Raw genomic sequence first — 26,846 nt, 5'->3', positions numbered from 1 at the left:
GCGAATCTCTTCCTTTTGGGTGATGCCCATGAAAAAACAGTCATCTCCAGGAGCTTGCCAAAGCTCCCTGTTGTTTCTGCTCTTTGGTTACAAAGGACAACCACATCATTTTTGTTGGAAGCAGTTTATGTTGCTGCCAGCAAAGCTGCAGTTTCTCAGTAGGCTATGAGCAAGGAAGCCCTTGGGCAAAGCAAAGCTGCCACACCATTTCAGCATCATATTCAACAAATCTCTGCTCTAAATAGAAAGGAGCTACCATGTTTCCAGAAGCCAGTAATGAATGTCAGTGTCATCCAACTTGAAGACCACCTGCTCTACTTGCACACAGAACAAAGCCACAGGGGATAGGCAAGTATATAAACCAAAACTAACACCACTGTCAGCTGATTACCTGTGCTGAGGCACTCAGAGATTCAGGGCCGTCACACACTACCTTACATAGTAATATCCTGGCAACACACCACTGTCTTTTTCAAAAAAAAAAAAAAAAAAAAAAAGAGAGAGAGAGAGAGAGAGAAAATTTGTTTGAAGATTTATTGCTAAAGTTCAGTAATTCCAGGTAAATCTCTTTGAGGAAGTTGACATTACTCCTGCCTCAGATCTCCCATCTGAAGCATGAATACCCACCTTTGGTTGAACCTCCTGTCTGCAGAACATACAGACTCTACATGTAAGTCTTCTGATACAGTATCTGTACTGTTTTAAGACTTTCATCCAAATTACTGTCTTACCTTTACAATAAAAAAAGCTGCTGGCATGCATGCTCAGATGAGCGTCTGTTTACCAGCTGTGTTCAAAGGGTTTGATAACACGTTATAAAACTCTACCAGACTGAATTGCAGCTGTTCTCTATCAATTTCATATATTTGGTCTGAAGAAGGGAGAGTTTTACTAAGAAGAAAAATAGACTGGCCAGTAGTACCACCCCCAAACATACACAAATATACACATACATATATATTTAATAAGATTTTAAATAACCATAAAATCCAGGGTGTATTATTTTTTTTCATTTTTTTTCTAAGAGGATTCTTCAATTTTAATTTCTACGAAGAACAAAATGAAAGGAAGTGTCTCCTTTGAAGATGGGTATGGCAGAAGAATGCAAATACAAGGCCAGGATAATGGAGCACTGTGCATTCCTCACTGGTGCCCTGCAAAATCCACTCTGTTGACATGATTATTTGGAATTCGGTTTCATAAATTTTAATGTGAGAAACATGGCCTTCTAGACAAGCAAGAATGCAGGCGTATGCTCTCCATATCACTGGCATTTAAAACAGCCCTATCCTCTTTCTTTTGAAATAACAAGAAGGAAGGAAGTGATTACTGCAGGCTCTGTACTGTTATGGAGCCCGACTAGTAATGCAGATAATAATAAAATTCCCTTCTCTGTAGCCGTGTTCTCATCAGACTATCTCAAAGGTCTTCTCTGCTTGCTTGTTTGCCTTACAGAAAACATCAGTCCCTTTTTCTGGATTCTGAAATGTATGATGATGTATGGAGAAGTGAAGCCTCACAGGCATGGCGAGGGAAAGTGAGTGTGACTTCCAGACCATATGTCTTATCTGTGCACAGTAAAACAACTTGCTTTTTCACACAATACAAGGGGATGTCTTAATGGAAAACCTGTAGCATAGCACTGTTTCCTTCTAAAGATTGGGGATATCTAGAGAACAGCTATACTTGAAAAACATTTTTGTAGCATAAGCCACTGGGCAGTTTAGGTGTCTAGGGATATGACAGAAAAAAAATTAATATAAATAAAAATAATAAAATGTGACTCTTCCAGTACAGAAGGGGAGAAACTCTTAGGCAAAATATTTCAAGTTCAGAAAATTTTCTGAGAGGAAAGAATGCTTTGTTTCAATCTGCTTAAAAAAGGCAACATCAGTATACCTAAAATCAATTTTTAAAAGAACTGACACTCAGCACTCCACCATTACAAAGTAATGTGGAAAAAAAAAACTGTTAAATAAGAAAATAGCAATAATATAATCTTCTAAACTCACAAAAAATAAACTTTGCTTCCTTACAAGCACTTTTTTTTTTTTTTTTTTTTTTTTTTAATGATATTCTTTGGAATTATTGAAATTATAGGGGTGTATGGAGGTGAAAAAATGAGTCTCCAACCTTGGAGAAGGCTATTTCACATAATCTGTGAATACTGGTCCCATGGGCCAGCTCTTTGCCCTTTGCTCTTGATAGGAAAGGTGGTGTACAAAATGCCTCCAATGGCCCAAAAGCTTGTTCACACTGAAGTCTGAAGCCACTGTTGTGCCAGCAAAGTTTTTGAGCCAGTTAACAATTGCTGTGATGCTCTCGGTTAAGAGAGTTTCTCTCTTCCTTTCACATCAAGGAATGAGTATAAATAGTGTGTAAACAGCTGGCTTCACTACTGAGGAGACTCAGACAATTTCATTTCTGAATTTCTGAATTCCAGTGATGATGGACTTACATCCTGCACTGAAGACAGAGAAGGTCAGCCTTTGCTCCATTCTCCAGCATTATTCACAGTTGCTAACATGGGCCAAGCAAGCACACTCTGAGAGGCTTCATGTCAGGCTTCACACAGTGTTAAAATTGTTGAGATAGGCAGCTTTTCACCTCTCTTCCAACAGATAGTGAATGAATGTCACTACCTTTTCTGTCCCAGATGTAATAAACAAACTGGTTACCAGAAGTAACCTGATGAGAAGCTAATCACTACGCAAATAAGAAATAGTGTTATTATAGCCAACCAATGTATTTTAAGAAACAGGGACAGCATATGTAATTAGGATAAACTTAACGCGTGACTAGAGTTTAAATATTCTTAGCAAGACTTTTTTTAAATGTAAAACGTCACAGAAGCAAATGTGTTCCTTGGTGACCATCCACCTCAATCACAGAATCATAGAATTGCTCAGGCTGGAAAATCACGATAATCAAGTCCAAAAGCAACCCTAGTTGGTTGTAACCATGTCCCTGAGCACCACATCCAAATGGTTTTTAGACACATTCGGGGATGGTGACTCAACCACCACACTGGGAAGCCTATTCCAGTGCTTAACAACCCTTTCGGTAAAGGAGTTTTTCCTGATATCCAATGTAAACCTCCCCTGGTGCAACTTGAGGTCATTCCCCTTATCCTGTCACCTGTCACAGGTGAGAAGAGCCCAGCCCAGCTCTCACTGCAATTGCCTTTGAGGTATTGAAAGAGAGCAATGAGGTCTCCCATCAGCCTCCTTTTCCCCAGACTAAACAGCTCCAGTTGCTTCAGACGCTCTTCAACAAGTCAAGTTTAGACTTGCCCAATAATGACCATTTAGCAGTTTTTCAAACAATCAGAAAGCTCACTGCTAGTGCAGGTGGAAATGAGCATTCCTCAGTCTCAGCAGGAGCTGGAACAGAAGGATCAGTCTGAAATCATAGTCTTCCAACAGAATCAAGTAAAACTAAATTATCAGTAATACTTGAGAGAACACTTTTTTCCTCATTGTTTACTTCTGAGAAAAGAGTTGCCACCTAACTGCTCACTTGTTTCTCTTATTTTTCTAAATGGATTTGGTGTTGCATAACTTCATGAAGAATATCTGCCAATTTCTAGAATTTGCTTTTAAGTGATATATACTCATGAATGTGATTATTCCAGTCTTTATGAGCTGGGTCCTTCAAAACCAATAATCTCTGGTAAACAAGTAATCGTGTACTAGATTTCAAATTGCGCAGAAAGCCTGAAGTTGAATCTGCAGGGTTTCCTGTTTGCTTGTTTCTAGCAGATCTGCAACTGCCATTGGCTTAGCAATGCTTACAAATGGATTTTGTGCTTTCATTTCACTGGAAAACAGAACTAACCTTCCTGTCCCTGGTATTTTTGTTTGTGAACATCTTAAGCTGTCCCTTCTCATTCAAAAATAAATACATAAAAAATACAGACACATGAAAAACAACCCTGAATTCTACACTGTGTTCTTCAAAATCAAAAGACACAACTGTATATTTGAGTGAATGGAGACTTGAGGCTTAGAGGAGAGCAATTTTGTGTAAACTTTCTTGCACCATCCAAATTCAAAACTTTGAAACAGATTTGTGCCAAGTCTATGCTTACTTGTGAGACAGTCTATATACTCCAAGAAAAACTTGACTGCTAAGGACATTCTTTGTTAGACTGAAGGAAAAAGAGGGGGAAACTGAGTGATACTAGTCAGGAATTGAGAAGAATTTCTGAACTTGTTTAATTACATAACTTGCTAGTTCTTTAAAAAGTAGATAGGAAGAGACTGTATGTATCCTTGGTTTTGTGGCATTCCTACTTTCCTTTTCTTGCAGTGTAATCAGAGAGGTGCTGACCTGAAGATTACTACCCTGCTATTTTACAGAACACATAAAGCCCATAAGGCACTGAGATTGTTTCTCAATGTCAGTTAAGAAATATCTGACAGGAAACACTAAAAGATGGTAAACAAGCTAGATTGGAGACCCATAGAGACCCCCCAGTGTCTGCCTGCATCACACAGCAAGCCTAGGACTTGAAGGCTTGCTCCGGCTAAATGGAAGTAGGATCCATGGTCTCTTACAGCACTTAAAATATAACAAACAGATAAGTTGATCTTTTATACCTGAATACATGGTGGCCACTAGGGTGTCAATAAACCACATGTTATATCTGCATCAAAGGCAAGACCCATGGTTTGCTGAACAAAGTTATCATTAGTAGGTTTGTGTTGGGCAATGATTCTCAGCTTAATGACAGATGATAGCACAGCACGGGAGAGAATTTCTAATCTAATTTGGCTGAGTATGATTCAGTTAATTCCTCCAAATTAAAAAAAAAAAAGTAATTATCAAGGCATGTAATTGTTACACTCTCACAGGGCAGCGTGCTTTCATCTCAGTACCTGTAACCGAGGGTTATGCATTTGATGCTGATATTTAGCCACGAGGGCTTATTATTGGAGGATCTTATGTTGGTACAGTACTTGATGCATATAATTAGATGAGTGTGCTATTTATAGGCAATAGAGTGACAAATATTCTGCATTTTTCTGTGCATAACTTAGAGCTACAGCAGAAGTGAACAACCTGTGTGGGAGAATTGTCCCGTTGAAACATTAGTGTTATAGACAGCAGAACATCCTGAATTTCATAACTTCTTCTATCGTATTACCCACTGCCCTTTAAAATAACACTGTAGGGAAACAGCCCACAAAATTACATTCATCCATCGCCATAAGAAACTTTGAGTACTTCAGTTGTTCAGTTATTGCTCCAAAAAAAGAGGCCACAGGAAGAAATCCTTAGTACTGTACCATGGAAAGTTATAAGGAAACAAACCTTCAAAAACAGTTTCTGAGTCCATGCCATTAAGTTAGTATATGTAAAATCCATCTAGTCCGGTGTTTTAAAAGAGAGAATGTTCAGTTTCAATAAACTGAATAAACTCTGGAATAGTCAGGAGATAATAGGCCACTTTCTAGTCACAAAAAATATGTGTGTGGAAGAATTGGCAGGATTTGTTTATCAAAACTATAATTAGGACAAGAGAGCTGATGCTAATTAAAGTAAAACGGAGATTAATAATTTGTTAAATAAAGTTGCTATACTTTTGATTCATTCAGATGTTTTGCTGAATGCAGTTATGATATTAATAGATTGTTAACTTTTTTTCATTTCAAAAGTTGCCTGTTGAAAGCAGAAGAAATACTAAAATGGCAAATAAGCTAGCTGAACCATGTCAAAATGTGTTCAAAAGCAGCAAGGATAAATGAGGACATTTGTTTCCAGTGGGAATCCATAAAAGACAGGTTTTGAGATGATGAGGTCTTTTTAGATATTTCTTGCAAGGGCACACTGATTAGCAAGGTGGTAATCAATTAAAAGAACAGATCTTCATTACAGAACAAGTGGTGTTGCTTGCTACATTGAATATAAATGCTGAGTATTTTAAGACAAGCAGAAATAAAGGGATACATACAGAAAACCATAACAAAAGTCAGCTAAGCCCAAGGGACAGTCATGTCCTCCTCAGCTCTATTTGGCCCTCTTGGGCCAAAAGGAGCAAATTAAACTGCTGAGTGTGATGAGAGATCCTAGCAGATCCCAATTCTAAGTTGCAGCGAGGCTGCTGTTTCTCCTCTACACTAGTCGTGCAGAGACCTTTTTGGTTGCCAGTGTCCTCTAATTCACAGTCCAACTGATGATGGATGGGAGAGGATGCACAGAATGCTCAGAAGAATTGAAAGACTGCAATATCTTCCAGTGAAAGAATGCAAGAGTCTGCTTTGTGTAAGTAAGATCTTCCTGCATCTATGTCTGATAGTTGCAAGTTTTCCAGTCCATCACCCAGACTGTTTAACTTGGTTCACTCCATGAAAACGCAAGGTACTTGAACTAAAACAAGAAATAAAGCAGTTGGTTTTTTTTAAGAAGTGAGTGATCAAACCTTGGACCACCTCACCAATAATTGCAATAGATTCTTATTGTAGGCAAATTTTAGAAAAAGTCTGGTTTTCTTTTTTGTTTATTTCCCTTTGAGGTTTATTTCAAAGAGGGAGCATGCTGCACTTCAAGTAATTAATTGGTAGGACCTGTTCTTCAAAACGATCAAAGCAACAGTAGAGAATTTGTCTTGGCAGCTTTTGGGTGGGAGAACAGAAAAGAGCATTAGAAAAGGCTTAAGTTTAATTATTTCTTCTATAGAGGAGCTTCTTGTGCTTCACAAAAATCATCTGGCAGAATTCAACAGAGGTAGTCCCATGAATCAAATAAGCAGATTGTGGGCCCATATTAACCATGGCAGGATCATAGCCATATGTGAGAAACAAATGTAATAAAATTGTCGGGATGATTGTCTTCTTTTGGTTCAATAAAATGGCAACCACCAGCACTTCAGTATAAAGCCTGAAAGTGTACTTGATTCACTTAACTCTCACTATATTAAGTACAATTAATGTTTGCTGAAAAGTATATTTATTTTTACTGCAGCACAATGCTCATAAACACACCACAACAGATAGACAACAATGAACCCCTGGGGAAAAAAATGACGCTTAGAGAACTGGAGGTTCTCTTTTCTCAGCAGTGAAACAGAACAGTTTACATGTACATCAAGGCAAGTCTAAAACTTTCGGATCTATGATAAAGGGAAAAAATCCCTACAGCTAGGACTTCTGTGTTTGAAATGATTTCAGACACTGGAAAAAATAACAAATTCCAGCAACAGTATGCAAATTAAACTAGAATAATAATTCTTCTGCTGGTGCATCTTACAGGCTTCAGTGCCTTCATTTAAGATACAGTTTGACAAGTAAGCCTGATTTGCAGAAGCCCGAGTAAAATATGCAGACTTTCAAACACATAACCAAAATTGCATGCTTTTTATGTGTCAAAATACAGAAGTTCTACTGGCAAAACAACATAGTTGGACTAAAATACAGATCAGTTGGCAATTTAAAATTGCTTTTGAAAAAACACTGTTTAAAAGATCTTTTGTTGCTTTCTTAAATCAAAAGTGAGTTACACCTTATGTTGTAACATCTTTGTTAATTTGACTTCCTTAGATTTGTAGATAACAAAATACTCCATATTTCTATTAGAGCAGAAAGTTAAATAAGGTTGAAATTTCAGATTCCAAATCTTATTCTATCTATCACAAAGTCTATATAATCTTATTTTCTGCATTCTTAAATGGATTCTACCTTGGTGTGCTACACATTCTACTTGAAAAATTGCTGCACTAAATTCAGGGAAATTTAACATCTCAGCCATCTTTGCCCTTCAGTATACTTAGTCCTGTATGTTCATGTCTGTCTTGAGAAGTCTAGAACTGCACTCAGTTCCTATTGACCCCCATTTATTGTATCTGTCCACATTCCTCTGAGAGGCAGTGCAACTATCCAGTATATCAGTCACTCCTACCATCTTTCTTTGCATCATCTGCAGCTCTCTTGTTAGTGCACTTTTTCCCACCCTCCAAGTCATTAATGGAATTATTATACTGTATCTATTCCAGTAAAAAAGCCTAGGTTGCATCATTAGTGACTGGCCTCCAGCTGTACTTAGTACTGCTTGATTTTAATCCTTTTAACTTATTCATTCCACTAGCTTTCAGCCCACTCTCTGGCTGTTTGCTTAGCCCAAGCTTCATCAGTTTGTCTATGAAGACGTGGGAGACAGTGTTGAAAGCTGTAGTAATGTCAAAATATACAGTATCCACTATTCTACTCTCACCCACCAAGGCAGCCATTTCTTCACAGAATCCTATCAGGTTAGTTAAGCATTTAAAGAGAACAGATGACTAATTCATCTAGATAGAGAAGTCTTATTTGCTTGATGACAGCTGAAACATTTTCAAATTAGTTTCCAGCCTATACATTACAACAAAATGTGCACAGCATTGTCAGGTACACCTCTCCTAATCCATGCATCAAATAAAATACATTCCAAATGATCACCAGCTAAGCACTGGGAAACTTGCCAAACCAAAACTGTAAGATACTGTACATTTAATTCCTTACAGTGGAGAGTCAGGAAAGCTGTCTTATGTTATTTAAACTGTATTATTTCAAAATGATGCTAACCTCTTAAAAGTTGATGGATTCCATTCCAGATCTGAATATGACATCACCAATACCAGATGAGATATCTCCTTAAAATTTGCAATATATAGTTTGATGACAGGCAAGAATTTTTCTGAAAGCCTATTAAAGCACTTATTCTGGGGAAATTCTTACCTGTACCTTTCCTGCATTCTCTTCCTCTTCTTCCCTGTATTTCCTTTATATCCCCACGTCCTCCACACTTTTCTGCTTCATTATCTGTGTTCCTGAAAACATGATTTTCCCTTAATGAAGTTTTGTGCCTTCTCCTCATTCTGGAATGTTTAAGTTCTAAAAAAACTGAGAACTACTGTGTAGTATACACAGGCTAATAGAAAAGACAGGAGAAGCAGTAGCTATGGAAAGTATAAACTACAATGCAAACAGAACTGATCAGGAAGAATGAACTGCTGTGGAGAGGAGCATCATACTTCACCTTTAACCAACCTTAAAAAAAATTAAGAGAGAAAAAAATAATCTTAATGCTGGAACTTATGAAAAATCCTGTCTTGGAAAACCCATTAGTGTGTTTTTCTAAAATGGTAACTACATAGCAGGTGCAGTACCTACATGGTGAAACTACCACACTGTTCAGTTTCCCTCATATTTTGTTTAACTGAACTGCTGCCTTATATCCCAGAAGCCTTGACACCAATAAGGTCTGGAGCTTCCAGAGTTTTCATGCTGAGATATTCCTGAGCTTTGTTCTACTCTGTAACACCAGTTATGAGATCTCTCTAAAAAAGGAAGTATTTTGTGTCCCACGACTGTGTTTGAACAGGGACATACCTTTCAAGCAATAATTTATACCTTTAGTAGATAATTTCAGCAAAAGAAATGGCTGTGTAATATCTGTTCCTACTTCAGATCCCAGCAACAGATTTTATATCTGTTTCCTTCTCTTACAAATTTTCTCTTCTCCAGCTTTCACAGTATTCTATGGTGGGATAAAATCATCTTCATACATCAGGAGGTCCCCATTCCTAAAATGATCTCCTTCTGTTCATCTCTGTGTGGACTTTGGCCAATTCTTATATATTCTCCTAGCCTTTTTAGTGACAGAAAACACAATATATACATGCATACACACATGCACACATACATAAATACACACACACATTTATATATGTATGTATGTTTGATTGTTTTGGTTTTATTTAATTCTTGTTTCTTCTGGCTAAACCGGGAAACAGAAGAGTATGAGGGTGCTTCTTGCAAGCTTTGAATAATCAGAAGCTGATGCGTGTGAAGCAATGGCATGTGAAGTAGAAACTTAATTGTGTAATTGATCATTCTTCTTGGACAGCTCTGGAAAATTGATAGAACCAATCTTTAAAACTTTGGTTATACATAATAAATGTGCAAAGCAATTCATTAAACTGGACAGGGAGTGAGCCATATATCTGTATCTGGAAATTCAAAATACTTTTTAAAGGAGCATATACAAGGAAAAAGGCAGTAAGATAGAAGCAATAAACATAGGTAGTTATCTGTTCACAAATACCACTCTGCTGCCAGTTTTCTTTAAGCTAAAAAAGTGAAGACTGCAAAATAGCAGTCTATCAGAATATAAGAGATCCTTAATTTAAAAAAACAACAAATTGAAAGCCAGATATAAATATTGTGGTAGTAATGAAACTGTAGACTGTAACTACTAAGCTGTAATTTCTGGTTGCTTTCTTGAATCAGAAACAATACTGAGTGAATATGACTATTTATTTTCTTGTTTCTTTATTTTATGGTGCAAACAGGGTGTACACAAGTGTTGCAACGAAAAGCTATCTTTTCATCTCCTTCCTTAATTTTTGTCAAATATGTAACTATTACACCTTACTTTTCATAAAAAAAACCACATGTATTACTCCTAACTATAAGTCTCAGCCTCATTGTATCACTAAGAAAAATGTCTCCTACTGTTTGATCAGGTGACTAAGCTATCATTTAAATCATATTAAAGAGGCAAATATGAGGAATGCAAAAAATGCCAAAACATGATAGAACATCAGCATACAATGTAATTATCTTCCAAGTCACATTTTTTCTGTGCTGGACAAATTATGTTCACTGCTTCCTGCAATATCCATGTTTCAGAGGGATCTCTTTGTGTAAATCATTTTACCTTGCTCAGATTCAGACCTAGCAAACCTATGGGTATATTTTTTCACTTTACATTTTTTTTGGAATAAAAAATATGCAGTAGGCATCATGAAAAATTGGTTTGGTTTTCTAGAAAGCGCAATCGATACTTGACTGTATTAGGATCAATCATAATGAGTACATTAAATATAAGTCCTTGCTTTTGACAATATTCAGGTCACAGAGGTTAAAGAGGAAAAAGACAAAACTGTGACTGAGATCAGAAAAAAAATAGATTTAAAAAAGAGTACTGTAGTTGTGAAACATTCAACAGGGAACAAAAATCTTTGTTATTTTTTTGTGAAACTGCAGTATACTACCAGCTCTATGATAATACAAAGAAGACATGCCCTCTTTTTTTTTTTTTTGCTGAGTGCTTTCCTAAGAAACATTAGTCAAGTAGTAGTTGAGCTGAAGTATATAATATCATCCCAGAGGCAGAATAGCCTTATTTCATATAAGCTCTTGTGCAATTTCACTTGCAAACATTTTGTGGAACGTCAGAGGTTTACAGAGAGAGTTTCATGTCCAAGAGCTTAATCAACACACACAAAATCGTTATATGGCAGTCCCATTTTTTAATTTTCTTTTTTACTGATACCCTGAATGTCTTCCAAAATCTGTATTAACCACTGCTACTGCTGTTCACATTGAAAACATAGCATGACAAAGCCAAGGATTTATAAAATCATAGGATAATCATAGAATCATAGAATCACCAAGGTTGGAAAAAACCTAAAAGATCATCCAGTCCAACCGTTCTCCTATTACCACTAGCTCCCACTAAATCACGTACCTCAACACAACATCCAGTCGCTCCTTGAATACCCCAGGGTCGATGACTCCACCACCTCTCTGAGCAGTCCATTCCAGTGCCTGACCACCCTTTCTGAGAAGTAATGTTTCCTAATGTCCAGCCTGACTCTCCCCTGCTGTAGCTTGAAGCCAATCCCTCTAGTCCTAAAAAAAAAAAAAAAAAGTAACAGTAACATCTCCTTTTTATTTACATGGAAACTGCAATAGATACAAAGAGCACAATAGCACTATTTGATTGAGAAGATAATCAGCTAAAAAATGCTTTTTTTCAGTGTAGTCACCACCACTAGCTGTGCATTTTTACAGTGATGAACAAGAGACTACACGGTTGCACTTGTAAACATCTGTACCAGCAGAGATGAACCACTGTCACTATTGCCACTGCTGAAACACTCCACCCACCACCTCACTGTACTCACATCCACTGTTTGGTCTCCATAAATATTTGCAAGCATTGATGAATGTCAATTGGTGCCATTTTTTTCTCATGGAGGACTACAATTATGCACTTTTGCTTCATCTGCACTTCAGAGTAGGGCATCATCTTCTCAGACTGCCTCACTGTTGCCATCTGTCACACAGAAACAAAATGTAATGGATTATTTGTAGGAAGTTTCAACCTTTATTGCCATACTGCCAACATCCATCTCTGATGACATAGGCCAACATAGTAAAATAGGAGGCATTACTTTCAGAGCAGCCCTTGAAGTTTCCATGAAATGCCATATAGATTTAGCCAGAGCAGTCAGAAGGAAAGATGTACAGAATTCAGCTTAAATTCAGCTTCAGGTGGAGAATGGTATAGCAAGTCCTTTCTAGGAAAACTGTTCCATCACGAGAGATTATGCTCTTCTCTTTACAAATCTTTTTGATAAGACTGCCCTTCGTTGCTGAGTAGTATCTCAGCTATACTAACCATAAAGAACTGAGGTTAAGCAAAAATGAATACTGTGGCTGAACAGTCTAAAATACATGAGTGTTGAAGTCACTAGATGATTCATAATTATCAGCTTCATCTGCATTTTTGCTCTTGCCTGCAATGAGTCATGACTATATCTGGATTACTCCTCAACCATTAAGGAGTAAAATGTTCTTCAATGGACAAACCTAGTGTCACACATACCACGTACATTCCAAAAATAGAACTCTCAGTCCTGTTGCTGTGAAATTTCAGTCCTTCCACTAGTTTTCCTCTGCCAGTCTTTTGCTCAGTCAATAGTCCCATTCACCTCATCAGGGAGGTACAAGTGGAACAAGGTGTTGTTCATCCTGACAGCACCAGAATTTGGCCCTTTGGCAGTGATAGAGCCGTGCTCACAAGGGACTCTTCAGCCTCCCTGTGCTCTTTTCCTTAGAGTTCCATCTGGTTTCACTGGATTCTTATAAAGAAACTCTTATAATACATTTACAATTAGATGTGCTTTGTTTATAACTGCAAGAACTTTTCCTGCTGAACTGAAAATTGTAAAACTTTCAAATTAAATTCTACAACCAGGGTATCATTGTATATTTTACTGTGGCTTGCATAATTCCTTATGTCTGACGTTTGCCAGCCTCAAGTGTAGGGAGTTCAAGATTCCTGCTCTGAGCCTCATTATACTGTTTTCATTAAGAAAAAAACAAATTTCAGAGCCATAGAGATGTTATGACTCAACTTTGATACTGAGGAACTTCATTTCACTAAGCAAACACTTCTCATATGATGTCTAAAAATCCACTCTAATTAGTGTCTCTTTGCAAGCTAGGAAGAAAACTATTGTCACTGTGTTGCCTCAGTTCATACACTTCTATTTGATCCTACGTTGATTAGGTGTAACCTAATGTTCTTTTGAAAAGTAAGGAACAATCCCTTGTCAAAGCTAATAGGCTTAGATTTTTGGGGTTGTGCGTAGTCCAGTACAAGGAAGTCAATGGGCATGAGCTGGAAAGAAACAAGCAACTGTAATTTGAGGAAAATTAATTGAATGAGCTTATTTAATATTTCTGTTACATAGACTGTTTATCAGCCCCCAACAAAAGGTTCTGTTCAGCAGCAGATCTGCAAGATGTAGTTCCCAGCTCACACTCCCTGACCCATAACAATTGGCAGCAGCCTGTGAGTGCTAAGAAAGGTTCAGATGTATTAATTAGCAGCTTTTTAAAAGTAATAGTAAACAGCACCCACCTACATCTTTCCTTCAGTGCTTTCAGTATATGTAACCTCAGCACCATATGTCGAGAGAGTATAAAGCATAAAGGACCACTGAAGCAGTTCACAAAGAAAATAGTAGCATGCAGACAGGGTGAGGAACTGGGTGTTCCGAGCTGCTGAAGAGAGAGTAGTTAGAAGCTGGCACCCCAGAAAAGAATGAATGCTTGACTGTATCCAAAAGCAGCTGTCAGACAGGAAAGCAGACAGCAGGTTGTAAGCTTGTTTTGTTTCATTTTCACAGAAACATAATGAAAACAATGAAGAAATTATGTCATCTTTAAAAAATAAAGACAGGCATTCAAGTGTTTCTTAGAAGTAGTGCATCTTGGACATGATTTGCAACATGTGTTTTGCAATTATTTATTCAGTTTAGTAGTGAATGACTAAAAGTTTGTCAGCATCACTTAGTGCCTTGTGTGGGATGCTCTTATGATTTCAATAAGAAACCCAGGTGCATATATTTTATCCTTTCAGCCAAAACCACACATACATGCCATGAGGTAGTTTTACACAGAGTCTGTTTATCTGAGATAATATTAGTTCCACCATGAAACAGATGAGATAAATCCACCCTCCAGAAATATCCACAAATCTGTATGCAGGTGACAGTGTGTTCTCAAACACCAGCTGTCTCATTCAAAATGGGATGATGAATGCCACTCCAGTGGTCTATGTGGAGATGAAAAATGGGTTCCTGGGAATTATGGTTTAGTGAAAAAATGTATTGACCAGAAAATTTTTTCATTGTTGTTCAGATTTCTTAATTGTCTGGAAATGGGTCTCCAGGAAATTCTTCTTTAGGGATTTCTGTTGGCATCTTATTTATAGAAAGATCACTAGGATTTTTACAGTTGCCTGTGATTAACCAAGGTGTTATCTCTGGCACATGGGACACAGCTCAAGATCCCCTTTGCATCCCCATCAACCCAGTCAGAGCACACCCAGCCATGCTGGGGACTTCCATAAGCCCTACTGCATGAGAGGCAGACTGCCTGTGGAAACATCTGGCTCTTAAAGTTTGGTCTGCTCACCAATCTTACCAGCCCTGAATTCCTCTTAGAGGGAAGAAGGGCCATTGATGCTAGTTGCTGGGATCTCTGGCAAGTGGCAGCACAGGAGGAAGGAAGGACGTGTAAGACTGTGTGCTCAAGAACTCCTTTCCCTTGCTCCTAGGTACCAGTCTGAGGGCTATCACAGGACTGGTCCTGAAGTGCTGTAGCCAACAAGGAATTCAAGAAAGCATCTCTTTTGGCTTTCTGCTAAGCATGAGACTGGTTTGCTCAACACAGAGTGCAAAATCCATGAGAAGCAAATTGTAACTTCAGTAAACCTTAGTTTCTTGTCAGGCTTCCCTCACCTTGCTGGTGTTTTAAGAAGACCTTTCTGAGCTGTTTTTAAAAACAATACATTATTTTGTTCTCAAACAGTACAATCCTTTTGGCCTATTATTTTGATATTTCAATAGTACTAGCTCATTACTGGATTGGAACTGCTTCATGCAGCGAATTCTATGGATTTTATAAAGTGTTGTGGTTTTCTCACCATCAAGAAGATGGATGCATCTGAGCTGAAGATGGTGTGATTATCACTGGCACAGAACATGATCTTCCAGCACAGCGAAAGTTCATTTGTCAAAGAAAACCATCAGCACCATTGACTCATTTCTCAAGATCAATTTTATCCCATTAGGTAGTGATAAAGTAGCAACATATACTTTCTACACATATCTGTATACCAAGATGTTTCATTATGGAGTATTTTGAGCAGTTCTCTGATAATGACATATTTCATAATCTCACAGAAGTTTTCCTTTAATTATATCAAGAAGTTATCGGTTTTGTCTTTACACTCACCCTAGATGATGTGATAAATCAAACTGAATAGAGGCCTGACCTGAGAGAACATACATCTGTTGTATTACATGTAGACTTAAACGACCTTCAATAAAAAGTAGATATCCTTGAGAATATCCGTACTGATTAGAGACTGAGAAGGCATTAGTCAGCTGGTTGTGAGCAGTTATATTGTACATCATTTGCTTCATGTATTCTATTATCATTATTATTATTGCAATTATTTTCTCACATGTTCTCCACTATTAAATTGCCCTTATTACATCCCACGACTTTTACATTTTTCCAGTTTTTTCCCCTGTCCCACTGTGGAGGAGTGAGTGAACAGCACTGCAGTGCTGAGCTACCTGACAAGGTTAAAGCACAGCCCTGAGAGATGTCAAAGTTGACAGATTTTAAATAACACCAACACTCTGTTCAGACTCTCCTACAATAAGGAGAAAATTTAGGAAAGCTTCAAAAATTAGCCTGACTATTGAATTGCATCCTCTTCATGTACTGCTATTCATTTTTCTGTAATTCTGCAAGTGATTGGTTTCTCTTAAGACATAACAGTATAGATAACACTATTATTTCTATGTTTTCCCATCAATGCAGAAGTAAACATACTTAATTCATTATTTACTTAGCTCCCCCACGACCACACAGAGATATTTATTATGATTTATTGTAAAGAAGTTATTTTATTTTATTGAAATTTTGTGCCTTAAAATATTTTAATGACTCTGCTCAGAAGGTGTATGTCTTCCAAACACAGGCTTAGTTATGTTGCTACAGACCACCTAAAAACAGTGCAGGCATTCCTGAAGTTTTCAGACCACAGGCTGCAAACTACTGCTGAGGGTGACCATAAACAAAAATAAAACAAAAATTAAAACAAATCCAGATGTATGGTATAATAGTCAAGCATTTGCTTTTGTGAACAAACTAAGACCAGCTTCTGAATAATTCAGCCTAACCTGTGAAGGCTCTGTATTCAGATATATTCAGTAATAAGGAAAGATCATGTAAATCCAAAAGTTTATTTGCAGGTTAAAATAAACTTCATTTTTAATGTAAAACTCAGTAGATTTATCTTTTATTTGTATAATCTGTATGTAATTATTAAATAGCTTTTGTAGAATGAGTGTTCTCAGTCAAGCATCCAAATTGTTTCTAAAAATTTCAGGCAAATTAGGGCAATCTATCTGGAAAGTTTTCAAAAGAAAATGAGTTATTTTTCCAGTGCTTAAAGCAGAATACCTCACATGGTGATTCAGAGAAAAATTTATTTGCTTCTGTTGGGTATATATGAAGGGAGCTTCACACATTCTTTTTAAGAGCACCGTACAGTGTTCTTATTTTCTACATAAAGTAGAAATCAATAGGAAAATACTGTGAAAATTCCAGCGCATGTTATTGAATGTAAAAGATATCAAGTGCTACTGCTAAGTATTGGAATAAATGTATACATCTGAATAGAGGCCAGGTTTCCTGGGTAAGCAGTCATCAGTAAGTACTGCTTAAATTGGAAAGGTACAAATCCACACTGTACTACTTGCTTGAAAATACTTCCATATGTGCACTCAAGCGCAGTACAAAATTCAGGTCTTAGCACTGCTGCTTTGTTTGCTCCTTTCAGATAGGAACAAGAGGTTAATCAATAGAGTGGCCCTAACATTAACAAAAGGAAATTCATTAGATGCCCACATTTGGTAAGAATTCCTGGAACAAATGATTTCCGTGACGCAGGCATCTCTTCAGCCTCTGTGTAACAGAGATTTTATATAACAGCGTATCAGATAGCTGGGGCCAGGAGATCACAGCTGGACAGCACCAGCTCCTAGCTCTATGAAAGGACTCACATTTGTGAAATTCCCTCCACTGGAAATGCAAGACCTCAAAATAGCTATGCCTGATGTGGAAAATAGAATTTCATGGCTCCTTAAAAAGGCATTTAACCGGATTATACTCTAAATTACTCAGAGAAAAAGAATGAGGTTCATTTTTAGAATAAGAATGTACAACCATCAATAGGATGCAATTGTCTTCAATATTAGAACCAGAGATTGGTAGCCACATACATGCTGGATTTCAAATTGCTAGAGGAAGCTTAAAACTAGGTCTGTTCTTACTCCTAAGAGAGCCATGGTTAGCTGAGGATACTGAATGAATCATGTTCTTCATGATGACTCAGAGACTTTGAAAGAGGCCCAGTTTTTAAATGGATGTTGGGATGTGAGGGTCTTAATAAATAAGGGCTTGTTTTTAATATACAGATAGTTTTGTTGCACCAAAGTTATACAGGACTTTTCCTTGTGGTTAAATGTAATGTTATATGATACACACAGGAGTGCATTTTGTCCTGTACTAAGCAATAAGGCACATGGGATTTAATCCTGCTGGGTTTTAATGTATTTTTTCTGTTAATTTTCTTTTTCACTAATAAATTGCATGGTCAAATCTAATGGCAAAGTTCACTCTGGACATCAGCACAGAAAAAGGGATGTAGGCTGAGAAATAGCAGAGAGAAAGGATAGTATGTTGTTGGAAGAGCTTCTGGAAATTTGCATGCTGATGGCACAGCATGTGAAATTCTTTCTGTGTTTGCATTCTGGTCCTAATTTTTTAGTTTACTTTCCTTTTAGCTACTGAGTGCCAACTTATTGCTGCTACTGCTACTGCAGTGAACTCCTGCCTCTACAGCATGTGTGCGTACCTCCATATATTCTGTACACGCACTCTTATAGAGGGAGATTTCAGTGCAGTTTTCTAGAACATCTTGTCAATAGTCTTTAAAAGCTATTTAATAGTAACCTATAAACATGAATTATGGGTTTCATTGGCATCACAAGTATGCACAAAGTCACCCTGCTGGGTTTTATTACATTGGTATCTCTGCAGTAGTGAACAGAAGACAGTGCACTTCACTTTAAGACCGGACTATGAAGGACATTCCTAGGAGTTAAAAGATATAGTTTCCAGATGGAAATTTGGAATTTCAGGAAGAAAAGTTGGAATTGAATATTCTCACTGTAAACCTACCCCTGTTTTTTATTAGAACATATTCCAAACTGGTCAACACATAGTTTCTTCTTTTCTAGAACTGGCCAAAGCATGAAATCAGCTGAAATCTCTTGATTATGTGTTGTTGAAGCTTGGAACAAACAATACCAGCTGGCAGGATTTTGGTGCCAGTAATCAATATTCCAACACCAATCCCAAATCAGTCCACATCCTAAGGACTTTATATTAGCTACAGGGGGAATAGTCATGAAACCTTACTTTAATCTAGATAATATCCCTGGACTTCACTCACATAAGATAAAGGAAGTAAATTAATTTTATTTGCAGAGCATATCCTCTCATGACTAGAAGGAATGACTGTGAATACATTCCTATTTATTTACATCAAATGTAATCATAATATACTATCAAGAAAGAAAGAAAAAAGAAAGAAAAAAAAAAAAGAAAAAAAAAGGTTATGGAGCTGGATAGAAGCTGGGATAACCTTTCTTCTTAAATCAGATACATCAGAAAATAATACAGCTCTTGTAAAAGTGAAGTCTGGAGTGTTTTTCTTCACTGTGTGAAAGCATAATTCCAACATAGTAAAAATTCAAGTCAGTTATTTTGCCATGTTTGAGAATTATGAGCTGGTTTTCAGTTTGTCATTGCAATACCTTTGTATCTCTTTTACATACATTACAAGAACCAGTTAATGCTAGAATATGATTCTGTTGTTGCTCCCAGTTCATTTTTCAAATTTAGCAAGCTCTGAACATGATGAAAAGAGAGCAAGTGCTCATAGAGTGTGTGTCTTTCCTTCAGTGATGGTGCACAACATTTTAATCATGTTTGTGCGCAGAGAACATGTACACTGGATCTCTGCCAGGTGGTATTCCCATTTGTGAGGAAATGAGGTACTCAGGGAATTCCTCTGCAACTATGGCTCTTCCTCTTTCTCTCAACCCATCCCAGCTACTCAGAATATGTTCAGCAATCTTGTTAAGCTGAATGGGACTTGATGGCTGAGGGAGTGAGATGAGGGATATTGAAGAAAGCAGGAGAATAAACAAAGGCTCCATTTGAATCCTCACAAAGTCTGTGTGGATTATAGAAATCAGATATAATCCTTCTCTTGAACACCAATGTTCATAAGTTCAGAAAAGACAATAAATCAAAGCAGTTTCATATTTGGCTTCTTGTAATTGTTTAACCAGCCTTTCTGCTGGGACTGCAGTAGACATAGGCTAGAAACAGAATGAACAGACACATTCATGCTTAGACAGAATGCACCAGGGAGGCACACCACATATAAATAAAGAAAGGAATCTCCATCTTTTTAAATAGCCTGAAATACTTTCAGTTTAGTCAGAAGACTGAAAGCTGTACCTGTGATGGGAATTCTTTGCGGAGAGGTTAGTTTATGTTCTTCAGCACAAAACCAGCAGCTGTGGCTGTGGTTTCCACTGGTCTCATTTGCCTGGTCAAGCGATGGAAAAATGCCTTACAAAGGAAAAACTTGAATTGCCATTTCATTAAGCGAACCCTGAGAGTAACTTGTTTCCTTAAATAAACTTTTAAATTTCATTTTTCAATTATCATTTTTCAATTATCACTTTTATAATCATTTTTTCAATTATCGTTTCTAAATGATAAATGAAAAATGTATGTAGCCAATGTGTGACCTCCACAGTATGCCTCCCTGGATCAAATTTGCACAAGTACAAAGGTTTCTTTGTGACACTGAGACATCAGCTGGGATTTTGGCAGTACATAAATAGTGACCAGTGAAAGAAGGTCATTTGAACTCTATTCTTTTGAAAGGGTTGGCCATGACTGCTGAGGAGCTGTAACTACTCCAGCCTTACATGCCTTCCTGTGGGATCACAGCCCCAATGTACACAATCAAGTACACAGGAACAGAGGTATTACTCAAATTCTATAGTGTATAAGAAGTTATTCATGCACCACTGAGAAACACCTCTAGCAATATGCAGACATATGTATTCAGCCCTGGCAGAGCTAACCTAAATGCCTACAGCAAGCTTGGAAACCCAGAGGAGGTTTTCAAATTTTGGAAAAGAATATGCAATTTTTGTAACACTGGATGATACAGAAGCAGCATTAGCAGGAAAGGTTATTTTTAAAATAGAGACTTAAATCCAGTGAAGTGCAATAAATAAATTATTGGCAAAGCTTGGTCTATACTGAAGTGTTTGATGTCCTTCCTTGTTCCTTTCCTTTCCTTTCCTTTCCTTTCCTTTCCTTTCCTTTCCTTTCCTTTCCTTTCCTTTCCTTTCCTTTCCTTTCCTTTCCTTTCCTTTCCTTTCCTTCTCACTTTCCTTTCCTTTCCTTTCCTTTCCTTTCCTTTCCTTATCTACAATGTAATTGGAGTTGCAGACTGTCATAAGCAAGGTTGAATCCATAAGTATGTCTGTGGACTTTCATCTGTGCCGGATCTTAAGCCAGAATGAGCATTCACTGGTCCAGTAATTTGTCCAATTAGACTAAGTCATCTTGCCAAGGAAAAAAATGTTGCTTTGGAACATTTTTAGGATACTAAAAGCAAAACTGGATGAATAATACAAAACTCCAAAAAGGAATGCATCATTTCACCTAAGGCAGAATGATAGTGAATTGATATTTTGCCAGTGGGAGTAAAATTCAGATCTGAGCCCAAAAGAGAACATAGTGCAGTCCACTGCATTCCACTGAGAGGAAAACAGCAAGGCGAATCAAGCAATATTCAGTCCCCACATGGGCATTTTTCCCTAGAATCCAGAGGCATTTGTAAGATTTTGTCAGAGAGAAAGGGATTTCTAATTTAGTGTGATTTCTTATGTTTGACAGTATCAGTTGAAGGTCCTGTTCTTTTCCTCTCTAGAGCTTTTGATGGCATGTTCTTTAGAGATCTATTGAATCAGAGACAATAGTTCTGTCATGATTGTTCATGCATTTTTCTTCCATGGATCTAATCATGTTATGAACCAGGCTTTACACTTTGAAATACAAGTGAGTCTGATGAAAGTTGCGTTGTCAACAAACTAATAGGATTTTGTTCCTCTATCCATTTTTTTTAAGTAACAACACTTTCTTTTCAAGAGATCTAAAAAAGAGATTTTTCTTTGGTGTGTTCTTCATGAACTTGTTTGAATGGAAATAAATTGTTTTGAGTGGTGGTAATATCATTGATTTCATCTGTATGAGTCTCAATGACGTGGAGTTGCTAAACATTTTGTATCTGATATGACCTACATCTGATGCAGTGAAAGATATCTTCAGGCTAAATTGCCACAAGTCAGACAGATGCACTTTTCTTCTTTCTTTCCACTGATTTTGAGGTGCCAGTGTTTATCTCTTAAGTGTAGAAGAGTGTATATCTGTTTAAACCTCCCATGACACTTGTTACTAAGCTCTCTTCACAGAATCACGGAATCACAGAATCACAGAATGACCCGGGTTGGAAGGGACTGGACTCAAGGATCATGTTTCAACCCCCTGCTCGCAGGGCACCAAACATCCACATTCACTACATCAGGTTGCCCAGTGCCCCGTCCAACCTGGCCTTGAACGCCTCCAAGGATGGGGCATCCACAACCTCTACTGGGCAGCCTGTTCCAGGACTAACCACCCTCTCTAGTAAGAACTTTCCCTAACATCCAACCTAAATCTTCCCTCCTTCAACTTAAAAACCATTTCCCCTAGTCCTGCTATTATCAGCCCATTCGAAAGTTTACTCCCTCTCCTGGCAGTAAGTTCCCTTCAGGTATTGAAAGGCTGCAATGAGGTCACCCCCAACTTCTCTTCTCCAGGCTGAACAAACCCAACTCCCTCAGCCTGTCCTCATAGGGGAGGTGCTCCAGCCCCTGATCACTTTTGTGGCCTCCTCTGGACCTTTCCAAAAATCTCCATAATCTTTTTGTACTGAGGGCTCCACACTGACAACAGTACTCCAGATGGGTCACAAGAGCAGAGTAGAGAGGACGATCACCTCCCTATCCCTGCTGACCACCCCTCTCCTGATGGAGCCCAGGATCCAATTTGCTTTCCGGGCTGCCAGAGCGCACTGCTGGCTCATGTTAAGTTTCTCATCATCAGGACTCCTAGTCTTTTCAGCGAGCTGCTCTCAAGGACAACTCTCCCAGCCTGTACAGGTGCCTGGGGTTCTTCCGCCCAAGTGCAAAACCTTGCACTTTGCCGTGTTGAACTCATTAGGTTCACCCGAGCCAGCTTTCCAGCCTGTCCAAGGTCCCTCTGAATGGCATCTGTTCCCTCCACCAATATCAACTGTCTTACCAACTCAGCTTGGTGTCATCAGCAAACTTGCTGAGGGTGCACTCCATTCTTCCTGTTCAGTCTTTATAGACTGATATGCAAATTGAAAAACATTGTTTGGTTAAAGTAGTCCTGGAATAATAATGACCAGAACATCAATACTATACACAGTAACACTGAAAATATTAGGCTATCTGCTGTCTGATGACACATCTCTCTTAGTATTCTATTATTTTTAGGAATCCAAACTAATTTATGAAACAAATCAGTATCTGAAAATTACATTAGTTTCTCAGCAAGGATATTCTTTTGGATCTTTCAAATACCAGCAGATCAGAAAAGATTCACTTCTCAATCTAGCACACTGTGGAAGTAAAGTAAGCATGTAGTATCTTCATAGCTTTGTACTGTGTCTTACTAATCACTACTGCTTTGCAATCCTACTCTGGAGGACATCTTACATACTGATTTTATTCAACAGGTGAATTAATAATGAAACTAGTCTGGATCTATACAAGGATATCACACAAACTCCTGTTTTAAACTTAAATTACAAGACCAGCTTTTCTAGTTTAGATCTGTTTAACAGTGCAGTGGAGCAGACAGTGCACTCATTCTTCAAGAGCAGACACCAGTGATGGAGGATGATGAATGCTGTCTTCTTCCACTAATTAAGTCCTTTATAAATAAAATATAAAATTTATTCATGATAAGATTTATTTTTAATTAAAACCACTTCATTGAACTTAATTAGGGAAGATAAGTTTTGGAGACACTGCTTAGAAACTAAAAGCATGTCAGAGGTCAAGACTGCATGGCCTATAAGGTAAAGAATGGAATCCACAAAGGTAACAACTGTAACAATATACCCTTGCCTGTTACTGTTGTACTGTGCTACTGTTACTAGCAGGCACACCAGTTCCACTAGCATCTGCTCTTGAAATATTGAAGTCATCAAGACTGCAAGACATGAAGCAGTTGAACAAGCTGGTCTTTGAGAAACTCAGACCTAGCTCACAAGCCAAAGATTGATCTCACACATTTAGGTGAAATTCTTTTGGGAAAAATGCCTGATCAGTGGAGGTCTTTCTCCAAAGTCAATTCATTTTTATTTATTTTAATATGGGAGCAGTAGCTTCTAAGATTTAAATGAAATAGCTTAACCTGGATAAACTGTTTCAAAACAAATGTTTGTGCAGTGTCTTTACCTGTGTTTTTTCCTACTACATCTGCACTTTTTTTTTTCTAGTATGTATGTTTCCCTTGCACAAGGGAGACAGTAGACGTAATATGAAATGAGTCCTAGTGTCCAGTGATTCCTACTCAGGGAAATCCAACATTCAAAGAAAAGGTAGGAGAAATAATTTTCCCAGCTTACATTTGATAATAATTCTCTGTTTCAGGTTTGGCCTTGCTCGAAGTGTTCTAACTATCTATAAAATATTTAGAATTCACATACAGATCAATTACTTAATTTTTATTTTCCCCTGAACACTGAAATACTTAGTTTACAAAGTATAGTAGTGCAATCTGAAAGAATACAATATAATACAATATGATTGGAATTTAAGCTAATAAATCAAATTAAATGAGAAAAAGCATTTCTGCAACCAAAGTCCTTACTCTAATGCTGTAGGAGAGATGGCTAGGAAGCAAAGAGGGAAGTCTCATGACTCTCAGTCAGTTTTACCTTTACTTCTGAATGGCAAACAGAAAATTAAAAATGCAGTCTTCTGAGGGCTGTAGTTTATTCTTTTTGTCTGAGACCAAGAGACTGGAAATGTGGACAATCCATGGAGCTGCTGCCTTAACTCTTTAGCTCTCAGTGCACTGCATGATGTTATGATGTGGAATACTGATGACAAACCATAAAACCATGACATAGAGAAATTTCAAAGAGCAATTTAGGTCTTCTGAGGATTGAATCACTACTCTAAGGATCCTCTTTCTTTCCCATTTAATGAACAGAACTTGACCACTTCAGAAAGTCAGCTGTATCCCAACCTGATGTCAGAAACATTCCGGTGACTTGGAAGTGAAATTTTATAAAAGACTGAAAATAAGACTGTTGTTGTGACCTGAATAACCAACGTTAACAGTCTGCTTTATCAAACTTCCTTGCAGGCCTCCATGGTTGTGGAATGATTCTCTGCTAGGATCAGGGAATAGCATATGCTTACATTTATGTTCACTTTGGTGAGTTTTAGAAGCCTACACAGAAATAAAAGGATGTCCATGATGCCAAATATAAGTCAGAAGCTATGCAAGTAAATAAAATATTTCTCTTGCTTCTTTGAGTGAAATTCCAAAAAGTGAGTCCTTGCTGGTAGCAATAATTTAGAAGTGTCAGCAACAACAATCTCTATTAGCAGGTTGTTTTCTTTGGTGCCTGTTCTTTCAAGTGTTTTTGCATTTCAAGTATCTTAACTTGTTCAAGAAACAGTAGGAAATATTTTTGGGTTTTGAACAATGAGCCCTTTTTAGCCAAACTTAGCTAATGTAGTATAGAGACCACAATTGAAAACAACTGTTAGACATCAATTAGCCTTGTTTTCAGACTGAACGTCAATAGACAAACCCAAGTAAATTAATCTAAGTGACAAGCTAAAAACAGACATTAAAACTGCATTTTTAAACTTGACACAGATGCTAGGACCCGTCTGCCATAGGTTAGGGACTCGAAGCACACTCATATATCCATCTAGACACCTGCATTTCATGTGAGAATGATTAATATTAGACAGCGGGATCTTTTTCAGCCATGAGATAATCTGGGCTTTCCAGCTGTCCCTTGAAAGAGCAACTTTCTTGAGCCATGGAGGACCTTTTCTGATAAACCGTGAAGTAGAATAAGCAGAATGGGATGAAATGGCTTCCTGAGGCCCCATAACAACAGACCATGGCCTTTTTCTCAACTTGGCCTTTTATTCCTGGCATAGACCAGGGGAAAGTTACAGAGTATGTGTATCAGTAGTTACCATGAGATATGTTGGTGTCATTAGAAGCATTTTAAAAGCTGTTAAAAGCAGTAGAATTTATCTATTACTTTTTTCTACCTTCTTGTTAATGTACCACACTTCCATCTTCATTGTATTTCCTCTTCATAATGTTATATGTCGTTGTCACAGTTCAAGTGTTCATGCACTATATAGGCAGCTCTTCACAAGCCACAGCTGAGAAACGTTTGTTATTACAGCTTGAGGGTATGGGCTCACTTTTCCCCCTTTGCTTTCTCTTTTACTACATCCATACTCAAATTTGGTATTTCTGTTACTGTTACCTATGTAATTTCAGCCCTGAACGATGTTAGTGGTTTGCTGTAGCTATGGTAATGGGAGGACAGTTGGACTAGATGATCTTGTAGGTCTTTTCCAACCTCGTGGTTCCATGTATTAATGATAGAGTTATATACTTGCTATTGATCATGCAAAACACTCCGCCTTGCCACCCTGCTCCTTTCCACCAGAGGTTTCCAACAGCCCTTCTCAGTTATCAATGAATTTGGGCCTTTTCTCACATAAATTTCCCAGTTCAAGTATTGTTGTATTATTTCCCATAATACAAGTTCTTGTATTATGCTGCTCTGTTTCACGTGTTCAGGTATCTTAACTTCAAATCCACCACTAGTCAGCATCCTGAATGTCTGCCTGCAGCTTGGGCACCCCAAAGTCGTGGACTCTCAGGAAAGCAACTATCTAGAAAAAGAGAAGATATTAAAAAAAGCTGAAAAGGAAAAGATTTATGTGGTCAGGTAGAATAAGAGGAACAGACACAACTCATTATCTTGACCTGCTGCCTTCAGATCCATCTGGACCTGGGTCCAGATGGACTGGGATTTCTGTGTTGGAGGAAGAAAACAGACCTGGAAGCAAAGTTCAAAATCATCATTACTAACGTGTTAAACACTTTCACTGCTGTCCAGGCTGGGCAGAGTAGTAGAGATGAATAAGGGATCTGATTAGATCTCCAAGAATTACTGCCACTGACACAGGCAGCTTTCTGATGCCAGTT

This window comes from Coturnix japonica, chromosome 3 (assembly GCF_001577835.2).
Source record: "Coturnix japonica isolate 7356 chromosome 3, Coturnix japonica 2.1, whole genome shotgun sequence".
Taxonomy (NCBI): Eukaryota; Metazoa; Chordata; class Aves; order Galliformes; family Phasianidae; genus Coturnix; species Coturnix japonica.
Note: the sequence above shows the minus strand (reverse complement) of the source record.